The 22430-nt window shown below is 33.1% G+C and overlaps 1 protein-coding gene across 3 annotated transcripts in view; it reads right to left on the bottom strand.

The window, feature by feature from the left end:
* NFAT (nuclear factor of activated T cells 3) overlaps positions 1–22430 on the bottom strand; it is a 229011-nt gene that overhangs the window by 94225 nt on the left and 112356 nt on the right. Inside the window, exon 1 of one of the 3 annotated variants that reach the window (XM_072533976.1) lies at positions 18637–18913. The exons of the other annotated variants lie outside the window; for them this stretch is intronic. The gene's annotated coding sequence lies outside the window, so the exon portion shown is untranslated. Of the gene's footprint in view, positions 1–18636; positions 18914–22430 lie in introns of those variants that run through there. 3 annotated transcript variants of the gene reach the window in all.

Raw genomic sequence — 22430 nt, 5'->3', positions numbered from 1 at the left:
CAAGAGGCTCTTTTTGCTTTAAATGTGTTAACGCAACGATGCAGAGACATGAATGTAGATGTATATGCATGTTTTATTGACTATCGAAAAGCATTTGACTGCGTTAACCATCAAAAGATGATCGAAATTCTGAGAACAACTGGAGTTGACGAACAAGACTTATCGAATTTAGCGAATTATCTCAGAACTATACTGGCAACAAACGGCAACAATTGAAATAGAGTACACAACATCCGAAGATATACAAATCCGACGAGGAGTGAGACAGGGTTGTGTCTTATCACCGCTACTGTTTAATTTATATTCGAAGTCTATATTCAGAGAAGCATTAGATGAGGTCCAAGGCGGAATTAAGATTAACGGAATCAGCATAGACAACATCAGATATGCTGATGATACCGTCTTAATAGCAAGCAACGCACAAGAACTACAAAATACAATAAATAAATCTAAACGTTTCCAAAACTAAAACTTTAGTATTTTCAAAGACACCAATAAACGTACATGTGTATGCCAAGGGTCAAATAATAGAACAGGTAAATTCCATAAAATATTTGGGAGCAAACAAGACCTTAGTCTGCAGCTTAGAATCCGAATGATCAGATGTTACGTTTTTTCTGTCTTACTGTATAGCTGTAAAAGTTGGACGATGGACTCTGAAATAGAAAAAGAATAGATTCTTTTGAGATGTATATATATACAGACGAATGCTGAGAATTCCATGTGTACAAAGAGTTACTAATGTTGAGGTACTTCGTCGCATGTGTAAACAAAAAGAGTTACTAAGAATAATCAAAGAGAGGAAAATGCAATACTTGGGTCATGTGTTGAGAGGAGAAAGATACGAATTACTTCAAGTTATACTGGAAGAAAAAGTACAGGGCAAAAGATCAGTAGGAAGACGACAGAACTAGTGGCTGAAAGACCTGAGGAGATGGTTCGACCGCTCATCCGCAGAAATCTTTCGCGCAGCAGTTTCCAAAACTACAATTGCCATTTGGATCGCCAACCTTCGAAAGGAGACGGTGCCATGAGAAGAAGAGCGAAATTTGGAGGAAGGTAATAAACAGACGTAGGCTTATTAACTAGTCATAACAAGTGACGTAATAGTGACAGATGACGTTACAGCGCCACTGTGACATAATTTTAAATAGGACCTTATGGCAAGTGATATCCAAGATAGTAAGTGATAGTAAGTAATCCAAGGAAAAATCTCGGTAAAGAGAAATGTTGGACGTAGGAGGATTTGCTGGTTGCGAAATTTAAGGGAGTGGTATGGGTGCAGTTCAATACAGATGTTCAGAGCTGCAGCCAACAAAGTAAAGATTGCTGTGATGGTAGCCAACCTCCGATAGGAGACGGTACTGCAAGAAGAAGAAGGCAAGTGATACCTACTTTGAAAGGTATTGAAAATACCTTTTCAACCATACTAATTTTATTGGAGTTTAAGCTCATTTTGATGAATAAATTAAATAAATAGTAAAATTGTAGTTTCGCATTTAATTAATAAATATTAAAACCTCCGTGTCTGGTTACTTGTCAAAATATTGACGTTTTTCAATTCTCTCATTGTTTTTACATCAACGTCAACTTTTTTGACAATTAACCAGAGGCGAACGTTAGAATATTTATTAATTAAATGCGAAACTACAATTATTTTAATATACCTATTCAATCATACTAATTTTGTTTGGGTTTAAGATGATTTTGGCGAATAAATTAAATAAATAATAAAATTCTAGTTTGGCATTTAATTAATAAACATTCTAACTTCCTCCTTTGGTTATTTGTCAAAAAAGTTCACGTTTGTCAGTTCTCTAGTTGTTTTTTAGTTTGCAAAAGCGTTTATAGCTCAATATTTAGTTTCTGTTTCTGCTTAGTTTAGTCAATTCTCTAGTTATTTTTAGTTTGCAAACGCGTTTATATCTGAATACTTAGTTTCTGTTTCTTCTTAGTTTAGTCAAGTTGTTTTCAGTTATTGGTTCTTAGTAAATATTTAGTTTAATTATTGTTTAACGAGACGTTTAAATTTTTGCAAAGGCAGAATGGTACGTACTGTAGCCGACAAAGTAGGAGCTGTGTTAATAATTGGTGAATGTGGAAATAAAATGGTAATTTTCCATTTTTTAATCAGAAAAAATATAGTGCGCTTGAATCGCCTTAAAAGGTCTTTTCAACAGGGGCGCACTTCTCGTCCCCAAGCAGTAGTAAATTAAAAAATAATTCTTAAAAAAGTGTGGCAAAATGCAAAAAATATCCGACCTGCTTCAAGAATTTTTCAAGAAACACTTTGTTACATTTTTATTGAATTTGTTCAAGTGAAAGTTAACACCCGGTATTTATTCAAATTAAATTCCTATCATTAACTATTGCAATTTCCTTCGAATACGAAAAAACCGCATTAATTCTTTTGAAAAATAGGATGAACATTCTCGGGTTGCGCTGTTCATCTGAAAAACAGAAAGTCATCGAAAAAAATTACCAATTTCTGACAAATTATATGATTATAATAAGACATTACAATTATAAATTTTAATGTAATTCCGCGAAAACTCCGCAAATAATTGTTGTATAACTATACTGCGCGGTATAAGTTAGGAATATTGCCAATATAATGGTAATGGTACTTCAATCTGCAACAATTATTTGTATGTAAGCAATTAAAAATTATTATAGTTTTTAAAAAACCTGAAAATTTGAGACCTTATAAAGAGAATCAGGCCAAAAAAAAACAACATTCAACAACGAGTATTGACAAAGCACCTGTACAGAAAATTGGAAATGACATTTGTTCTCTCAAATGGGATAAACAAATATAATTATTGTTAAAAAATTACTTGACCGATTGTGCCCATCTCTCGCAAATGTAGTAACTACATAAAAACTCACATTATGAAATATGGTTTAATTTTTTTTATTGTTTATTTTAATAATTATAAACAATTGAAAGATATGCTTACTTTCGGGTTTAAATTGCAATAATTGTTTTATTTAAAAACATTTTTTAATTTAGAAAATCTCATTTTAAAGAGAAAGTATTTTCAAGAAAGCCGTGTGTAGTTTTTTCACAATATTGAAAAAAAAAAATAAAAAAAGTCCCTTTTTTTTTCGACGACAACCAAATTGACGACGTCAACAAATTAAAAAAAAACCTTCTCACAGCCAGACTACAGGCCTCGAAAGAAAACATTAACTAAAGAAGACAACAAAGATCGAAAGAAATACCTATAAATCGTGGAGTAAGACAAGGATGTGTGCTTTCCCCTTTACTTTTTAACATGTATTCAGAAAAATTGTTTGAAGAGGCATTAGAAGACGTAAATGAAGGCATATTTATTAACGGAGTCCTTCTGAATAATCTTAGATACGCAGATGACACAATACTCTTTGCGGACAGCAGAGAAGGACTACAGATCTTGGTTGATCGCATTACCCAATACTGTGAAAGGTATGGAATGGCACTGAATACAAATAAAGCAAAAATCATGGTGGTAAGCAAGAACAATATTGAGGAAGACAGTGTTTATGCTAAAGGAAAACTTTTAGGCAGGGTGCACAGATGTCAGTAGTTAGGTTGAGAACTAAATGAAGAATGGGATAGAAGTACGGAAATAAAACGGCGTATTGTGATAGCTAGAAGTGCTTTCAATAAGATGAAAGCAATATTATGCAATGGAAAGCTCAAAATCGAAATTATAACTAACGAAAAAACTCATTAACTTTGAAATGTCGTGTTATCGAAGAATGTGGAAAATATCTTGGACACAACACATAACAAATGCGGAAACGCTACGAAGAATGAAAAAAGATAAAGAAATACTCAACACTAGAAAGCAAAGAAAATTGTGCTACTACAGAGGTGGCAAATCGAAATTCATCAATTATTCCACATTGTGTCCACCGTCTGGACATAAGGGCATTCGAATTATATTTATCAATCGATTTTATCCATCGGCCTTACGTATTTCTTGGTTTTAGACAGGAATTTTTTAGATAGAGACATAAGGTCTTCTTCGATTATCAGTTTCGATCAGATTATCGTACAAAGAAGTATAGACCACGTTATAAAAATAATAATTCACATAATTATATTTCGAATACGGTCCTGCTCTCTCTGTACATCTATTACAGTAATTTATAAAGGCCGTACTTATCAAAAACGTCCTTTCAAGGTCGATTTAAGGTGATCTGGTTTTCTTTATGGCTCGCAATCGTATACCTAGATATAGAAAAAAATATATTAACTGCTGGTTGGTGTGTGTGTTTTGTTGCCGGAGATGTCTGAATATTCTTTTCCTAAAGTGGAACAAATCAACAATATCACTTGTAATAATTGATCCGGAGGCCATAGGCGTATCATTTTAATTAATAAATTTCAACTTTCTCGGAAATCGTCTTCAAAACACAAATTAAACAAATTATTTTTGTTTTTTGTAAGCAGAATTATGTTCGTAGTTTAATTTGTCTTACTTATCATTATCATTCTCTTTGCCTATATCTCTATGTGGGATCGACATCCCTAGTTACATTTCTCCATTTCTATCTTGGGTCATCCAATATAAATCCTTTATTGTTATGTCCTACTTGAACGTCTCTTCTCAGGTCTTCTTTGGTCCTTCTCTCCTATTCCTTCCAATAACTATCAGATCACCGATTCTTCGTATTCGATTATTGCGTCTCGACTTTAAACATGACCAAACCATCTCTCTCATTTTGGCATCATTGTTCCTAGACTTCCCCTAATATAATAACTTTTTATTTTATCTTTTTTTTGCTGTGCACTTATCCAACCATCAATTATCATTTCTGTTATATTCATTCGTTGTTCCTCTTTCTTTTTAACTGTCAAAAATTCAGTTCAGTACATCACTTGGTCTTCTGACAATTTTATAACATTTTCCCTTCAATTTCATTGGAATCTTTCACACATCACACCACTCGTTTCCTTCCTACATACATTTCACCCTAATTAGGTACTCCCGATCCTAGGTACCTAAAGCTATTATTTTTCACTGGATGAAACAAGTGTTTGGCTACGCCACTGGTAATCAAATATTTTTTCCGTAAGTCATAAACCTGACGGGTAATTTTACAGAGAAACCACCCAATGTGGACGCCGTGTTTAATAAGTACAATTTTAGAAATCGCCAAGTATGAATATTATATTTTGTATTTTGAGAACGATTTCCGAAGTGGCTATCGAAACGTCAAATAAACTTAATTTTAAAGTAAAATTGTGGATTATTCCCAACAAAAATAGTAAATTTTTTATTAAAAATGTGTTGTTTCATTTCCCTTTTTTTTTCTAAAGTTCTTTATTGATTCATAACAAATGATGAATGATTACACAGACCAACAAAAAAAAAAAGATTTATAAAACTGTTATTACAAATTTATGAGAATCTTGTGTATCTTTTGGCGCTAAAAAAGAATCTGAAATTAGATTTTATGTATCACCCATAGTTTTCTCACAATATAACACTGATTTAGTCTTCATTAGAATAATTTTAAAAAGACACTCAAGTAATTTTTTCTCCTATGCGAGGCACTCTATTGTTCCCGATGAAGTGACCAACAGTAATCACCCATCAAGTTGGTGCTCCAACGTTCCTGGTATCGGTTCTCGATCATCTTGATATCCTGCTGGAATCGTTCACCTTGTTCTTTACTAACATCACCCAGATTTTCAGGGAAAAAGCCAAAATGGTTATGTAAAAAGTGGATTTTGAGGCTCATTAGACATCCCAAATCTTTAAACTTATCTAATAAATTAGCTACTACAAGCTCGTAGGTAAGGTCGTTCACATTACGTACAAACTTGGTTACAACTTTTTTGAATGCAATCTAAGCTTCTTTTTCCTTAGTAGTCATCTTGGTTTCAAAGATGGGGTCGAACATCATTTTACGAATATCTAGTCCAACAAAAACACCTTCTTTCAATTTTGAGAATCAGGAACTGGTCTCCAGTTCCTGATTCTCCTGTATTGTATTCTGTGTTCCAAAGCAGCCCCATAGAACAGGTGATGCAATTCAGATATCTGGGCATAGATATATGAAGCACACACGACCCAGTAAAGGACCTAAGGAGTCAGATCAACAAAGCATCCGTATTGTCGGGATGTCTGCGGGAGATAGTCTGGTCAAATCCGTATATGCGCACAGATAGTAAAATTAGAATCTACAAAACTTGCATACGACCGATCATGACATATGGCATAGAAGTGCGCGAAGATACCAACAAAACGAAACAGATGCTAAGGCTTGCCGGAATGAAAACCCTAAGAACAATAGTGGGCAAAACAAGAAGAGACAGGGTGAGAAATACAAACGTCAGTGAGCAGTGCAAAATTCAAGATGTTGTAAGATGGGGAATTCAGCATAAGAGGATGTGGTACAATCATGTAAGACGAATGGATGAGAATGGACTCCCAAAAATTGCCCTAGAAAACAACCCAGCCGGTTCAAGACCTCCCGGAAGACCACCTAAAAGATGAAGAGATAGTTGGCAATCTACCTCCCAGGAAATTAACCAGAGGCAGCTTCAGAATTAAACAGATCGAAAGATCTCCAAGAAGTAGACGAAGAAGAAGAAGACTAGCCATACTTAGAGCGTATGAGTCAAACACTAAAAAGTGAGGTTATGTCTATTAGAATAAAGGAACTATACAGCTGTTAATGAAGAGGGAAAAGAACAAAGAGTGTTGTACAATTCATTAACAGTGCTACCAACCAAGTAACATCAGATTTCACTGCTCGCAATGCTTCACTGCTAAATTTTAAACAAAAAGTTAATTATGCAATTTTAAATGTTAAATTGTGAAAGAATGGTGGGCGATACAACATTTTTAATATGATTTTCGGACTCAGCACACTAAAATACATAAGAAAGGGGTAATTTTATCAAAAAAGTTTTTTTTATCATGGGCCTATGTAAGCTTTTTCTTAAACACGTATATTTTCATTCTAACTTGTAAATAGATGAGTTGTCATAATACGGAGCAATTTCTCACCAGTATAAAAACTTCAGGAAAAAAAAGGACGATGCAAGTGACGCCACTGCTCGAGGAAAGTACGTGGGTCGTGGAAGACGTCAAAGATGTATCGTTGTTTTATTTTCAATACAGACTTGGATTTTTTCCAATTAAATTGAAGCTCAAAGCATCCAATACAAAAATTATTGTGCCCTAGTTCGTGACGTATGAGTGCACGTATCAGTCGAATGAAAAGGTGTTTAATAGTAGGTTAAAAATAAATCTCTATCGGTGTTATGTGTGAAGGTTTAGATATCGAAGATTTTACACGATGTTTTTGCTTGAGAGCATTATTATTAAGTCACCGATCAATCTTTAATGAAAAGCATACCAAAAGAGGGTTTAAAAGATACATACAGAAACAACATTTTGTACAACGTGACCTTAACTTTCGATGTTTAAAACTGCGGCAGTATTACAATTTTTATGTACAACTAATTATGCACTTTTTTTAATCTTCTACTCTATTAGGATGGTCTCTATGGTAAAAAATAAATATGTATTTTCTAATTGTAAATTAAGTTTATTTTATGAACTAAATACAGGAAATTAAGTCTACATATTTAAGGTTTATAATGTATTTTTACTAATAGTCCAGTTACTGTGGCATTTTCCCTTTAAATTTTTTATAACTGCACCCATTTATCTGAAATTTTTACAGTGGGTAGTAAATTGCTCAAAAAACATAAGTTATATGGTGCCGATGTGTGCTTCTACCCCTGGGGTGGTTGGCACCCCATCTAGGAGGTTGAACTTTTTACACTCAAAATAACCCCGGGAATTGATATAGAATCAAAATTTAAACAAAAAATGTCATATAAATTTTTTTCGCTAAATTGATAATTTTTGAGTTATACGCACTTGAAAAAGTAAACTTTTCGCAAAAAAGAACATGTTTTCCAATGATTTTGTACGAATAACTCAAAAACAAAGCGATTTATTGAAAAATCTATAATGAGCAAAAATAAAGCTTATAAAAAAACAAAGAGAATGTTTTTTTATTAAGTTTTATAAGTACAATACTAAGCGATTTATAATTGTTTGAAGACTTTTTGTTTTTGGGATACTATACTCGATGCATTTAACATCAAATATCGGAAAATGGACATCTTTTTGGATAAAAACTCATACAACACTTTTTAAAGAGCTAAAAACAAACCTTAAAATTGACCTATGTTAAAAGCCATTTCGATTAAAACAAAGCGAAATACGAAGGAAAGAATTTGAATTACTCTAGCGTTTAAAAAAAAAAAACGAGCAGTATAAGTAACACTATTTCGATGAGAATTGAAATTAATCGTATATCTTCTACAATTTATTTTATTTTAGTGTTATTTATAAGTTTTAAAAGTTTAGCCTGTTTGAAATGCGTATTTTTTGAAAAAAACATGTTTAAATTAAAAAATCTTTTTTTTAATTATCTAAAAATTTATATTTTTTCAAAATAAATCTAAAACTATAAGAGATACGTGAAAAATGTTTCTATACCAAAATGTAGTTTTTTTCTTAATAAAAATTTTAATTTTTTTATTTTTGTTGTAGCTCGAAAAATAATAGAGATATAGTCAATTGAAGTTTGAGATACAGCGGCTGACACACCTGTAATCAGCACTTTGGCCCTTTACTATTTAAAAAGAAAGAATTTTAACATATTTTAATCTACTTAGTCTTGTAGCTTTTGAAATTACCTTCAAAATATTTTTTTAATGGACACTGTAGCTTAAAAATTAACGGAGTTATTCTAAAAAAATTTTGGAGCATGTTATTTATATTTTGGAGCATCAACTTATTTTCTGTATATATAAATGCTTTATTCAAGTATATTCGAAAAACTGGTAACAGACACACTAACACTCACACAAATATGAACATTTGCTTCAGAGAACTAACGAACACAGAGAACCGACATTCCTTTGAAGTTGCCTGGGCAAGCCGCCAATGAGTGCCAATGACAGGAGTACTTCAGATCTCGAAGACATTTTAGAAGCTGGGAGATACTGTACAATTTTGCTGTATGGCCTTGCCAAAGACACCCACATGAACAAAATGAATAAGGTCAAAGATTATTCATCCTTACTTGAACAAATGCGATACGAATCGTTTATTAAAGCCACAACTAAAAATAGTGCAGTTAAATTATCTTCTCTTGTACCAACTGTAAGTGCCCTGAATGAGCATATCAAAAGAGTTTATTTACAAACTCAGATATGGCTTGGAAACAAAGAGATTGATATAACGGATTGGGGATGGTTCAAGAGTGATGATATTTTACAACCAATAAAAATGAAAAGTTCATCTGCACCAGAAGAACTATTGAAACTGATTTTTTGTAATTGCAAAAAGGGTTGCGGCTCAGCGTGTGGCTCTCGTACACTAGGTCTATTTTGCAATGCTACGTGTGGAACATGCTCTGGCGACAATTGTCAAAACTGTCCTGCAAAAGACGAAGCGGTAGAGTTAGAACACGACGAGAATGACGCTTCAGACAATGAATAATTTGATATATTGTAAATAATTTTTATTTTTGTAAATATATTTTGTATACTTTCTAATGTAAAGTATTTTCATGCATAATTTTTTACAATAAAAACATCATGAGTATACTTAATTTTTTTATTTAGACATTTACCAAAGGGGAATTTGTTTCGTGAGCATAGAGGTGGTTTTTAAGGGTTGAAAATAAGCAACCAATCAAAAAATATTTTATTGATAAGAAAGGAATTTTTGAATATAAATGTACATTAAAAACTTTTGAAGTTGTTTAAAAAGATTTTTTTATATATTTTGACATAGGGGTTGAAGTGTTGCAATCAACCAAAATTATTTTATATAAGCAGAGAATTACATTGTAGATGATATAAATGCACTACAAAAGCGTTTGAACCTGTTAAACGATTTTTTACAATTATTTTTATTAAAAGGGGTGGTTTTTAAGAATATTTAAGGGTTGAGAATATACACAATATCCATTAATATAATTGACAATATTTAAATTACCTAATTTAACACGATTTAAATCCATAAAATGCTTTAATATAATTTTTTTCATTATTTTCAATAAGGGGTGATTTCACCCCTTAAAAATAAAAAGCTCACCTATAGCCTATATAGCTTTTGAAGAGGGAGGTAAGGTAAGCCTAATTCCAAATTATTAACAAAATCGATTCAGTTATAAAAAATTTAGAGGTATCGACCTCTTTTCCTCCACAGTGACTGGAGTATAATTAGAAAGAGGTCCGTGATCTTCGATGGCACGTATATTTGGTCTTGCATGTGCAATAAGCCTTTGAACTGTTTCTCACGTCGATCTCACGAAATTTTTGCACAATTCTACGCTTTAGCTGATCTTCATTTTGGACTTTCCAGCCATTATTATACACCATTCGACTCAAAACAACCAAAAACTCTTCTATAGGCCTCGCCTGAGGCACATTTGGAGGGTTGTCGCGCTTGGAAACAAAATTTATATTTTGAGCAGTTAACCAATCTGTCATTCTCCTGGCGTAATGGCATGACGTTAGGTCGGGCCAAAATATGATTTCATCATTGGGGTGATGGGTATTTATAAATTGAAGAAGCTTTGTAAGACACCTGTCAACGTAATTGTCAGCATTGAGAGCTTCACCGCGAACACGCCCAACAAACGACTGTGAAACACCTGCTACTGAGATGGCACACCATACCAAAATTTTATCGGCAAATTTCACTTTTCCCTTAACCTAACTTTGTCCGGTGCATCTTGTACATTGCGTGTAGAATTATTCGTCGTGAATTGGATAAATAGTGCAGTCATTGAAGCGAAAAATACGGTCTTACCTCCGAATTTTTTTACTGTGAACCGATTTGCATGAATTTTTTTAATTAGGCTCATCTTACCCTTAACTTCAAAAGTGAAAATGATCTGAACTCCGCCTATTATTTTTAAGGGGTGTGAACAACCCCTTAATGGAAAAATTGACATTGAGCCATTTTATCGCTAGAAAACATATCTAATAGTAAGTGGTGAAATTGTAAAGTGTTTTCTAACACAATTACCTCATATTAAAATCATTTTCAACCCCTTGAAAATCTTACAACCCTTGCAAACAACCCCTAAATTGAAAAAACCACATAAAAATACTTTGGTATGACATAAAAAGATGTAAGTATAGAGTAGGTAATATTTTATATTCTCTATAATAATTATCAAATTTTTAACCCTCTTTCAACCCTTGAAAACTACCCCTTGATAAAAAATTGTTCAAATTTTTTTTTTTTGATAAAATGAAAAGGATTTAAATATTATTCCACACTCTCGAAAATGATTGTCATATTCTTAAGCTATTCTACCCTTAAAACTGCCCCTAAATTAAAACAGTAAATATATATGATTACATATTTAAAAATAATTTAATTTAGAGTAAAAAATTGCCATTTATTGAATAAAATAAAATATTATTCATGACTCAATGTTGGAGTCGCTGTCACATTCAACATCTTCTGGCTGAATTGGAGGGCTATTTTGGCAGTTATCTCCACTGCACGTTCCACAGGTACTACTACAAAACAGACCAACTCTTCTGCATTCGCAAGACGCTCCACATCTTTTTTTGCAGTTGCAAAAAATCATTTTCAGGAGTTCTTGTGGATTCAGGATTGGGTGGATCTACAGACTTAAGTGGATTTAATAAACCGTCATTTATGACCCACCCCCAATCCGTTGGATGAATGTTTTTATTGCCAAGCCAAATTGAGCACGCACAGCTGATCACCTGGCCTTTTCGTTGGCCCCTTCACTCAAATGTGTTATATATACATATAAGAACGTTACTATGTATTCATGCCTACATTTTCAAAACATATGAGCCATATTATGTATATATATATATATATATATATATATATATATATATATATATATATATACATTACAATAGTTTTGGGTCTCTATTATACTGCCTACTTTCACATTGCTCCAAATATTCACACTCCGAAATTTTCAGTTACTAAGTAGAAAAAAATATGATAAGTTTTTGGACCATAACTCCTTCAATTTTCATGCTATCACAATTTATAAAAAATCATTGTAAAGGTAATTAAGAGAGCTACAACATCCTTTATTGCAATATATAGTAAAAAACCTTTTTCGAAAACGGCGAATGGTTAAAGGGTTTAAGAGAGGCTGTGATTGCGCTGCCACGCGCTCTTTAAACAATCATATCTCCGTCAATTTTTGTTGACAGAAAAAACAAAAAAACAAAATTGTTTGCCAAAAAAATACCTAATTTTTTTATCCGTACACTTTTATACGTATCTGTCGTCATTTTTGAGATAGTATGAAAAAAAGGTGTTTTTTTTTTTAAATTTGAAATTTTTTTTTTTAATCGTGACTTTTTTGAAAAATATGTGTCCTGAAGCAGCGAAACTGATACAATATCAAACTCTTCATAATAAAGTTAATTCTAGGCGGAATACGATTAATTTTAATTTTGGTGGAAATGGCACTTTTGAAACCGATTGATTTAAAAGAAAAAACATTAGATGCTCCTCTTCTTTGCAATACAGCTCACTTATTTTACGTGCAAAAGACATCTGCTCAAAACAAAATAACAAAAATGCATCTGCTCGCCGCTAGATGGCATTGGCCACATTGATTAAATTTCAGACAAAATAAAAAACGAAAATAAAAAAAGTTTTTTTTTATTTTCTTTTTAAACAGTTGATCTTTCTTTTGCTGATGAGCATCTTCCTTAACTCCTGGCTTGTTATTTTTCCGATCAGAACCTACAGAGCATTTATGACAAGCAGATATTTATGAAAGTTAGTAAACCACTCTTGACTTTTGAAATCTATTATTTAAGTTTGGTTCTTATGTCGGCATTTTTGGTTTTATACTCAACGACACAATTTGAAGAAGCAATGACCTGAAGATGGAAACAAAAACACAGTAGAATCCTAAGAAGAATAACAGTAAAGATATTGGTGGACCAAAACAACGAGTCATGAGATCAAAAACATGTGCAGCATATGCAACATGAATTATTAGATGCAAGTTAGAAAGAAAGAACAAAACCGATACATTAACAGAATACCAGGGAATAATACGATTAGAATAGCACAAGACCAGTCATCAACTCGAAGAACAGATCTACCTAGAAACAAATGGAACGATAATTCCAACATTGAAGAACAACAAGTAATATGCCTAAAGAAAAGAACATCAGGAATACATGTTTATAAAGAAGCGCGAAGAAATGATACACAAGTTACATTGGACAAACAGGAAGAAGAACTAAAAAACGCATACAGTAGCACAATAAATCATTTGTACACAAATATTATTTTCGAATATATGTTTATACAGAAGAGTGTAGAAATTATTCACAAGTTACATTTGGCAACACAATAAATAATTTAAACTCAAATATTATTTTCGAATTCTTTATTTATTTATCCAGTAACTGTTATATTTATGATCTATAAGACCAAATACGAATATTGTTTTTTGTTTTCGTATCGTGACAAACATTTTCTGTTTGAATGTCAAAACATTAAAATCATCAAAATACATTTTTCACAGTTGATGTGATAGTATTATTTATCGAGAAATTGTCCAAAGTACATTAAAATACCGCAAATTTATGCGTTTTTCTCAGAAATATTATTGCAGTGACGTAATAAGCAATAACTTAAAAATCTACTTGTATCATTTTAAGTCTAAACATCTAATTAAAATATAATTAATAAATAGTTGAGTGGACGACGTACTTATAGACATTTCTATTACATTTAATTATTTCGGCAGCCTTGAATGGGAACATAATTAGATTTTTCGGTAATTGTTCTCAAATTGTTATCTGTTTTAGGAATTTATGTCCAAAATTGAGGAGGATTAAGGGAAAATTGACAATAAATGCTTGAAAAAAATTTGATCTTAAGTAAAATTTTCATGTACAGCTGTTTCCTATAAAAACTGATACGACTCTTAAAGCTTATTTGTAGAAAATTGAGCAGTGTATTTTGAAGGATAAATACTTATTATTTACATACTGTCACCTTCGTATGTAGTGACAATGACTTACGGAGCAGAGAATTGGGTAATAAACAAACGAAACAGGTCCAAAATTATAGCAACCGAAATGGAGTTCATGAGAAGATGCTATAGAGTGACGAGACTGGATCATATTAGAAATGAGGAGATAAAAAGAAGGCAGCTGTTAAATCGTCTTCGTTTCCGTCCGCAAGGGCCTACAGGTAGTCGGAGACGGGGAGAGGTCGACACCGACAGTAAAAGGTCGCTATTTTTAAGTTTTTCGTTATATAAGTATTTTATACCCTTTCCTTAACAATACAGTTTTGTTTAAGTGATTATGTTTTGTATTATTGCACAACGTGAAAGTCTAATAATAATTAACTACAACCCCTACAGCAGTAAAACAAGACACACAAAGCTACATCGAAGAAAACCGTTTAATTTGGTATTGACACGTGTGAAGAGGAGATCGTACAAGGTGGATATTAAAGATTTCGGATTGGAGCTCGATAGAAAAGAGAAAAAGAGGCAGACCCCGAAGATCATGGGGGGATAAAGTGGACGAGACCTTAGGGATGGAGAATATCAGGATAGAAAGGACTGGAGACTGGAAAGTTGGCGGAAAGAAAGAAGGCGCTGATAGCTGTAGAAATCCTTAAATATGTATGCCTTTTACGATTGAAATTTCAGAATACTGCGATTAAGTCCTCAAAGATTTGAGGTTACACACATACATACTATGTAATTGATCGATTTGTTTTTTTAGTTACAATCAATTATATCTAGCGTCCGTATTAACAGATATATTATTGATGTAGTCGGCTGGAAGTGCACACGTAACTACAACTTATTTCAGATAAAATTGTTTCCGTTATAAAAATTTATTCATAAACATTAGCTTTAAATATACACAGAGTATTTTGAATAATTTTACAAATGATAAGATTTTTGATACTATGACTATAACTGGGTTAAGTTTCTTGCAATTCAAGTGTCTTTGCATAGGTCTGTAAATGGTAGCATAGCCATAGCTATATCTCGGCAAAGAAAAGAGGTACAGAGCTCATGTTAGCAGCATATTTTATTGCTAATTAATTGGTGTTGAATTTTATATTGAACAATCCCTAAAAACTACCCCATCACTCCCTAGCGCAAAACTCATCCTTGAAAAAATCGAGATAAGTATCGGTCAAAAACGATTAAATTAGAAAAGTGAACCGCAAGGAATTAATTGCTGATAGATTGCCAAAGTTTTACGTCAAGACTCCACAGAGTAGATACTCTTTACTTTATTCTTCTGGTCCCAGAATAGTCTATAAAACCATAGGTGTGTGTTTCTCCACCGTTTGATAATAAAAAATCGTATGGTCGGTATAAAAATCGATTTGTACCAATCGTGATTTTGTTTTCCCACGAAATTGTAGATTTATGTTTACGTAAAAACCATGTAAATAAATTATTAACAAAATGCATATCAAACAAAAATTTGAAGATAAAATCTTTGTAATAACAAACTCTTGATTCCCTACAAACTTTTTTCTTTTTAATAGGTAAAAAGAAAGGTTTTATTATAATCTAATAATTTTAGTCCATCTCCAATAAAACGTTAGTTAACCAATAACTGTACAAGGCGTATGGTTTAGAGTAAGTACCAAATTACTGCATATATATCTAAGGGCAGTAGTTTGGTTCTTTCCTTGGATAGGGTACTTACATTATTGGTTAAGTAACCTTAATCGGTCACCTGACGATGAACTGGAAATTGTAGAGTAACCGCAAAAAAAACAAATTACAAGTAACTCTTTTTCTTTTACCTATTGTAAATAGACTCACATATACTCACATATATTTCGTTGTGATCAAGATATTGAGTGGTCTCAAAAGTTAGATTTGGCAAACGCATTTTAGTAAATGACAAAAGGGGTAAATAGTTACAGATCCCTTGGAGGAAGACATTTTAAAAACAAGGAGCTGCTTCCGGGTACCTACGATGATACTTTTGCGATAGAAACAACGGCAACTTCAGTTTGCTCAACTCATGGTTAAAGTGAAAAATGATTGATGAGAAATTTTGTTCCTCTATCACTCCAAATTTGGTCTAAATCCACCTCATGGGCGGATTAAAAAAAGGTGAGATGGAGCACTTGTCTATTGTAGCATAACGTTTTTGGGGCTGCTCAATAATTATTTGAGCTAGTATTTCGTTTTATTCTTCGTGAAAAGTCTGTAAATGCAAATTCGTACATCAGGGACATTCTACATTATTTTGTGCTATTTGCCACTTTTTTGGTTTATACAGTGTGACCCATTTAGATTGGAAACACCTCTATAGAATTTGAAGTTGTAAACCGATTTTAACCAATTTTTTTTTTAATGTCATGTAATAAAAGGTCTATTGCGGAACAAAATATGAATTACTTAGTTAAATTTTCACGGCAGTCTACGATACTTTTTCTTCGTCGAAAATGGAGAATTTGTATTAGCGATTTTTTTATTAAAAAAATTTCTACGCCACTGGATTTAGAGTGGCTTCGAATAGCTATGACAAAAATTTCATTAAAATATATTTATTAATAACGAAGTTATGACAACATAAAATTTTAAAACTCACTAAGCTACGAGTCAAAAAAGAACACCCTGTATCAACAGATAACCATAAAACTAATTATTTTTCAAATAATTTTAATAATAAACCACTACTAGACAAAAAAATGTTTAAAATAGCATAAAAATTTAATGCAAGTAACGCACTTACATTATTATTAACTTTACATACTACAACTTAAATCTCAGTTGCCATGACAAGGATATTACTGTTTGACATTATTTGTGTCATACAAATTTCAGTGCTAGCATAAATTTATCCATAATATCTGCAACAATATTTACTTCAAATTCTTTTAATAATATTTTGTGTCATGGCTGCAAGATTAAGTTTAAGAGAAAAAATTGAAATTATACGTCTTTGGGAGAAAACGATAGAAGTGCCAGGGAAGTTTGTACAATATTTAATGACAGATATGTGGATCGTCCTAATATTAGCTGCGGTACGGTAAACAAAATAAATAGAATATTTAATGAATATGGTGCAGTATCAAAACTAATTTTAAAAAATAACCCGTTACAAAGAAGAAGAGGAAATGATCAAATCATTTTAGATCATTTCAGAAATAATCCTAATGCCAGTTTATATTTGAATGTGCCTCGAGAGAGTATTCGGCGATGTCTTAAGGTAAATAATATTAAACCTTTCAAACCAAAATTCTTACACACATTACAAGAAGGCGACGAAGCAAAACGTTTAGAATATTGTTTATGGACCCAAGGGGAATATTTAAACAATACAAATTTTCTAAAAAACGTGTTGTTTACCGACGAAGCCACTTTCACTACAAATGGAGTAGTATCATCACAGAATTGTCGCTATTGGACAGCAGATAATCCCAATTGGGTAATAAACTGTAAAAGCCAGTATTCTCAAAAAATCAATGTCTGTTGTGGTATACTGAACGAACGAGTTATTTGTCCTTTCTTTTTTGAAGAAAACTTGAACTCACAGAACTTTTTAGAATTTTTAAACACCGACTATTGGTATGCTATTCATGAGCTCCCAATTAATGAACGAATAAATTTGTATATCCAGTTAGATGGGTGTCCTGTTCATTACGCCAGAACCGTGAAGCAATGGCTAAATGAAGATTTTCCGAACAGTTGGATAGGCCGGGGTAGTCCGTTAATGGATTGGCCACCCAGATCTCCAAATTTTAGACTTCTTTCTCTGGGGAGTTATCAAACAAAAAGTTTACCAAACCCGTGCAAGAGACGTAAACGAACTTCGTGCAAGAATTCACAGGCATGTGCAGAAATTACCCCCCAACAACTAAGAAATGTAATTAGAAATATTCATAAACGCTACGACAAATGTATCCAATTAGATGGTGGATTGGTAAAATCAACTAGGATTTAAACTAAAATTATGTTTCCACGTTTCTGTTAATACAGAGTGTTTTTTTTAACGTTAATACAGAGTGTTTTTTTCTTAGTGAGTTTTAAAATTTTAAGTTGTCATAAGTTTGTTATTAACAAATATATCTTAATGAAATTTTTGTCATAGCTATTTGAAGCCACTCTTAATCCAGTGGCGTAGAAATTTTTTTAATAAAAAAATCGCTAATACAAATTCTCCATTTCCGACGAAGAAAAAGTATCGTAGAATGCCCTGAAAATTTAACTAAATATTTCATATTTTGTCCCGCAATAGACCTTTTATTACATGACATTAAGAAAAAATTTGGTTAAAATCGGTTAACAACTTCAAATTTTATAGAGGTGTTTCCAATCTAAATGGGTCACACTGTATATCTTGTTTACTTAGAATATTTTTTATAATATAGAAAGCAATTAAGTGTTTGAAATTGCTGAGATTTTTTTCCTTTTTTCTTTAATTAATTACCCATTTCGTTTGCTCAATTTTTATTTGTTTGATACTTTATATCGTTATTTTTTTATAAATAAACTTAAATGTGTTTAATATCAACAATGTTATCATAATATGGACCTGTAAAAAATTTAAGGAATGCAGAAAAATCTCACCTAAAACATAAGTATCACAGAAATTTAACTATCACAGATAATAATCTATCCAAAACGTGCATCACTACAACTCACAAGTTCCAATTACAGAAAAACACAACGCGACTATATAGTACTGAACTTTTTGCGTTCGCCTCGTAATGCGATTTCAGCTCGTCGCACTGTCAGCTGTGAAGGATCAACGTAGACTGACTTTGAATTTGAAAACAAGTGAGCTGCGATATCGCGCAATTCCACAATGTGTTCAACAGTTACAAACAGTTGTTGATGTTCTGTTCTGAGAGCGTGCGCCAAATTTCGAAAAAATTAATTCAATATTTTTGTTGATTTTTTTTTCGAATCACTAAGAAGCGAATGATCGTCGATCGCGTGGGGTCACCAATAGAATTGCTGGCTCCACCTCTACGACGTTGGGGTTGGAGAAGTCACGTGACGGTGTTAGATAACATCCTTGTTTGGTTTTCACTTTGTTTACTTTTTATTATTGAATTAAATGGGTATTGTAACATAAAGTCCGTTCAAAAATTTGTGGTCTAAGACAAACTAGAGGCAACAAGAAGGAAAAAAAGTCCCAAATCTGGCAATTTACGAGAAGTTAATCGAGCAAGTCATAAAAAACAACAAATGTGTAACAACACTGTTAAAACATAAAAAATAGTCCTCCCACTCTAGTGGTCACTATGCACTTGCGGAATCGCGGAAGCGTCATCATTTTGTATTTTTTTTGCAAGCTTTAGAGTGACATATGAAGCATATGATTCCATAGATCGCTTAAAACTGTGGAGTGCAATGATGGAGTTAGGCGTACCAAAGAAGCTGACCATGATTGCGCGAATGTGTGTCAACAATTCCTTTGCACAAATTAGAATAGGAGGCAAAACTTCAAAGGCTTTCGGCATAAGCACCGGACTCAGACAGGGAGAGAGCAGCAAAGATTATTCTCGCATTTGCAGATGATGTAGATGCAGTAGCACAGAAAACACTGGAAGTTAAGGATATAGTATCGAACTTTGAAGAAGCAACACTAAGCGTAGGTCTGAAAATAAACGAAGAAAAAACTAAATACATGGTCGTATCAAAAAAGGAACGACAGCGAATAAGACAAAACATTACCATAAACGATCATCATTTTGAGGTGGTCAAAGAATTCAAATACCTAGGAGCAACAATTACCAGTGAAAACACAGGAGAACGGGAGGTTGAAATACGAATACTGGCGGGAAATAAATCATTCTTTGCCATTCAACATCTAATGAGGTCAAAGCTTCTCTCAAGGCGTGCCAAAATCCAAATGTACAAAACCATAATACGACCAGCAGTGACATATGGAAGTGAAACATTGGACATTGAGAAAGAAAGAAATCAATAAGCTATTAGTATGGGAACGCAAAATCCTGCGAATTATATATGGTCCTTGCAGGGACAGCGTGACAAATGAATGGAGGAGCAGATACAACAATGAAATAGAGACTCTCTTCGGGAAAGGAAACATCGTAAGATACATAAAAGCCAATAGATTAAGATGGGCAGGCCACGTGGTACGGAGTGATGACGACAGACTGATTAGCAATGTGTTTTGGGAAAGACCAGATGGTAGAAGATCGACAGGAAGACCTAGAAAAAGGTGGAAAGACGCAGTCAGGGAAGACCTAGAGAAGATGGAAGTAAGGCCATGGGAAATAATAGCACAGGATCGGAATCAATGGAAGGCAATAGTAAACGCGGCAAAAACTCACGAAGAGTTGTAAAAGCCAATGATGATGATTTAGAGTGACATCTTCGAGCAGTTGGTATATCTATTAGTTGTGACCAGTGCTCCCAATTACTTTGTCTAATTTCAGGGGGTGATTGATGATTCCGTTTCTTCTTCTTCCAAATGGAAGGTGGTGTACCAGACGAAGGTCTACCTCGTTTATTTTCTTTCTGTGCTCCTAAATTTATTAATGCTCTGGCAATACTTGCTTTAAATTCAAGCAGATCTTTTTTTTGGACTTTCGTGTTTCTTGTACAAAATCCATGCATTTAGAACAACAACATTCACAAAATGCATAAAAATTCTTATGTATAAGCGTTTGTTTCTTCTCCTTAGATGATACAAGGCCAACTGGTGCATCAGGTCTACTTCTCCCATGTTTTTGTTATAAAACTGAACAGAAAATGGTCTGTTCACTTCTATAGTAGTCTTAGTAGATTTACACCGGCGTTTTGTTTTATTCTGAGATTCTATTCCAGCACCATTAGAAACAATGTAAATAGTCTTGTTGTCTAGCCATTTAGAAACATAAATTTGTTAATCTGTTTTCATAACAGAATTACAATTTTGTAGTCGACTCAATCGGGGAGTTCCTGTCGCCCATATAGCTCTTTTATGCAGTTCTTCGATAAGGGGAAGTAAGCAAAATAAATTATCAAAAAATATTTTATAATTGATTCTCTCTACGTCGTCAGTTAGACGCAAAACTAGGTACATCAGCGCACGCTCCAGTTTACTTTAGTTGACTTCTGCCTTCCGAAGCTACTTAGTAAACCTCAAAACGATACATATATCCACTAATTCAGTGATAAAAAATAATAAATGGGATTGTTTCCTTGAACATTAATATTTTCTGCTCCTCTAACCTGTGGCAAAGTTGCTGGCCCATACATGGTGGCATTATTGCACCATTTCCAGTCTTTTTTCTCAGCCTTTTTTGGGTTTTTCTCTTGATATTTATGTTTTGATGCAAATGCCAAAATACGCTGAGCTAATAGAATGATATCGCCACTGTTTTCTGGCTGTATTTCTTATAAGTCACTTTCAACAAGTTGGTCTTCAGCCGTTACATGTTCGAACGAATACATCTCTTCGTGATTGTAATCAATTTCCAAATGTGAACCTTCTGGTAAATCATAAATAATGTCATCATTGTCAATGCCTATAAATTCTTCATTTTCTGGTAAAAATAAAGGGCATCGAAGGCAACGAAAAAGTACTCTAAGATCAACTTACCAAAAGAGGATCGAACGATCAAACGGACCAACTGGGATCCTGGGAACACCAAAAGTTGTAACACGTAGGGCTGTAGAGGCCTGGATCCTAGAAAGTTACGAGCGGTATGGGAAGAAAATTCCAAAATACATAGGAAAATCTTCATTGGTGGACCATGTACAAAAAGCACAGAGGAACTGCTCCATATGGGCAGGAATAAACAAAACAGTAAAGAAATGACTGGGCATAAATTAGGCATTTACAATGCACTTAATTGCAGACTCTGCGACGAGGTACCAGAAACTGCAAAACACGTATTATTCGAATGTGAGTCGCTGGACCGCAAAAGACAAAAACTATACGGGTAACCAAGAGGGGTCCCTGGTATATTTAGGACACACCAAGCAAGAGCACTGTATAAAATTCTACAGGGGATAAAAATTTTAGTCTGGGTATAGAAAACAACAATGGTCAGCAAACACAATAAATTTGACATTGATTTTTATTAGCTTTCCTACTTGTTAAGGTGCTCAGAATTGATCGCTTAGATCATACGATCCTTTTTCTTTCGGGTTCTTGTCGTATAAGATAGATGTTTTTAATTTGCAGTTCACGTCCAGAAGGAGAAAATTGTGTCCTAGATCAAACAAAATGCTTATGGAAAGGATCAGCACAAGACTACACTCATCTCAGCTACAGAAAGTTCTTTAGAAAGTTCTTCATTCATTCATTCATTTATATATATATATATATATATATATATATATATATATATATATATATATATATACATGTAACAATTATTTATAAACCATATCGTGGCGTA

This window comes from Diabrotica undecimpunctata, chromosome 6, assembly GCF_040954645.1.
Source record: "Diabrotica undecimpunctata isolate CICGRU chromosome 6, icDiaUnde3, whole genome shotgun sequence".
NCBI classification, from domain to species: domain Eukaryota; kingdom Metazoa; phylum Arthropoda; class Insecta; order Coleoptera; family Chrysomelidae; genus Diabrotica; species Diabrotica undecimpunctata.
This window is presented reverse-complemented; position numbering and strand designations above follow the sequence as displayed.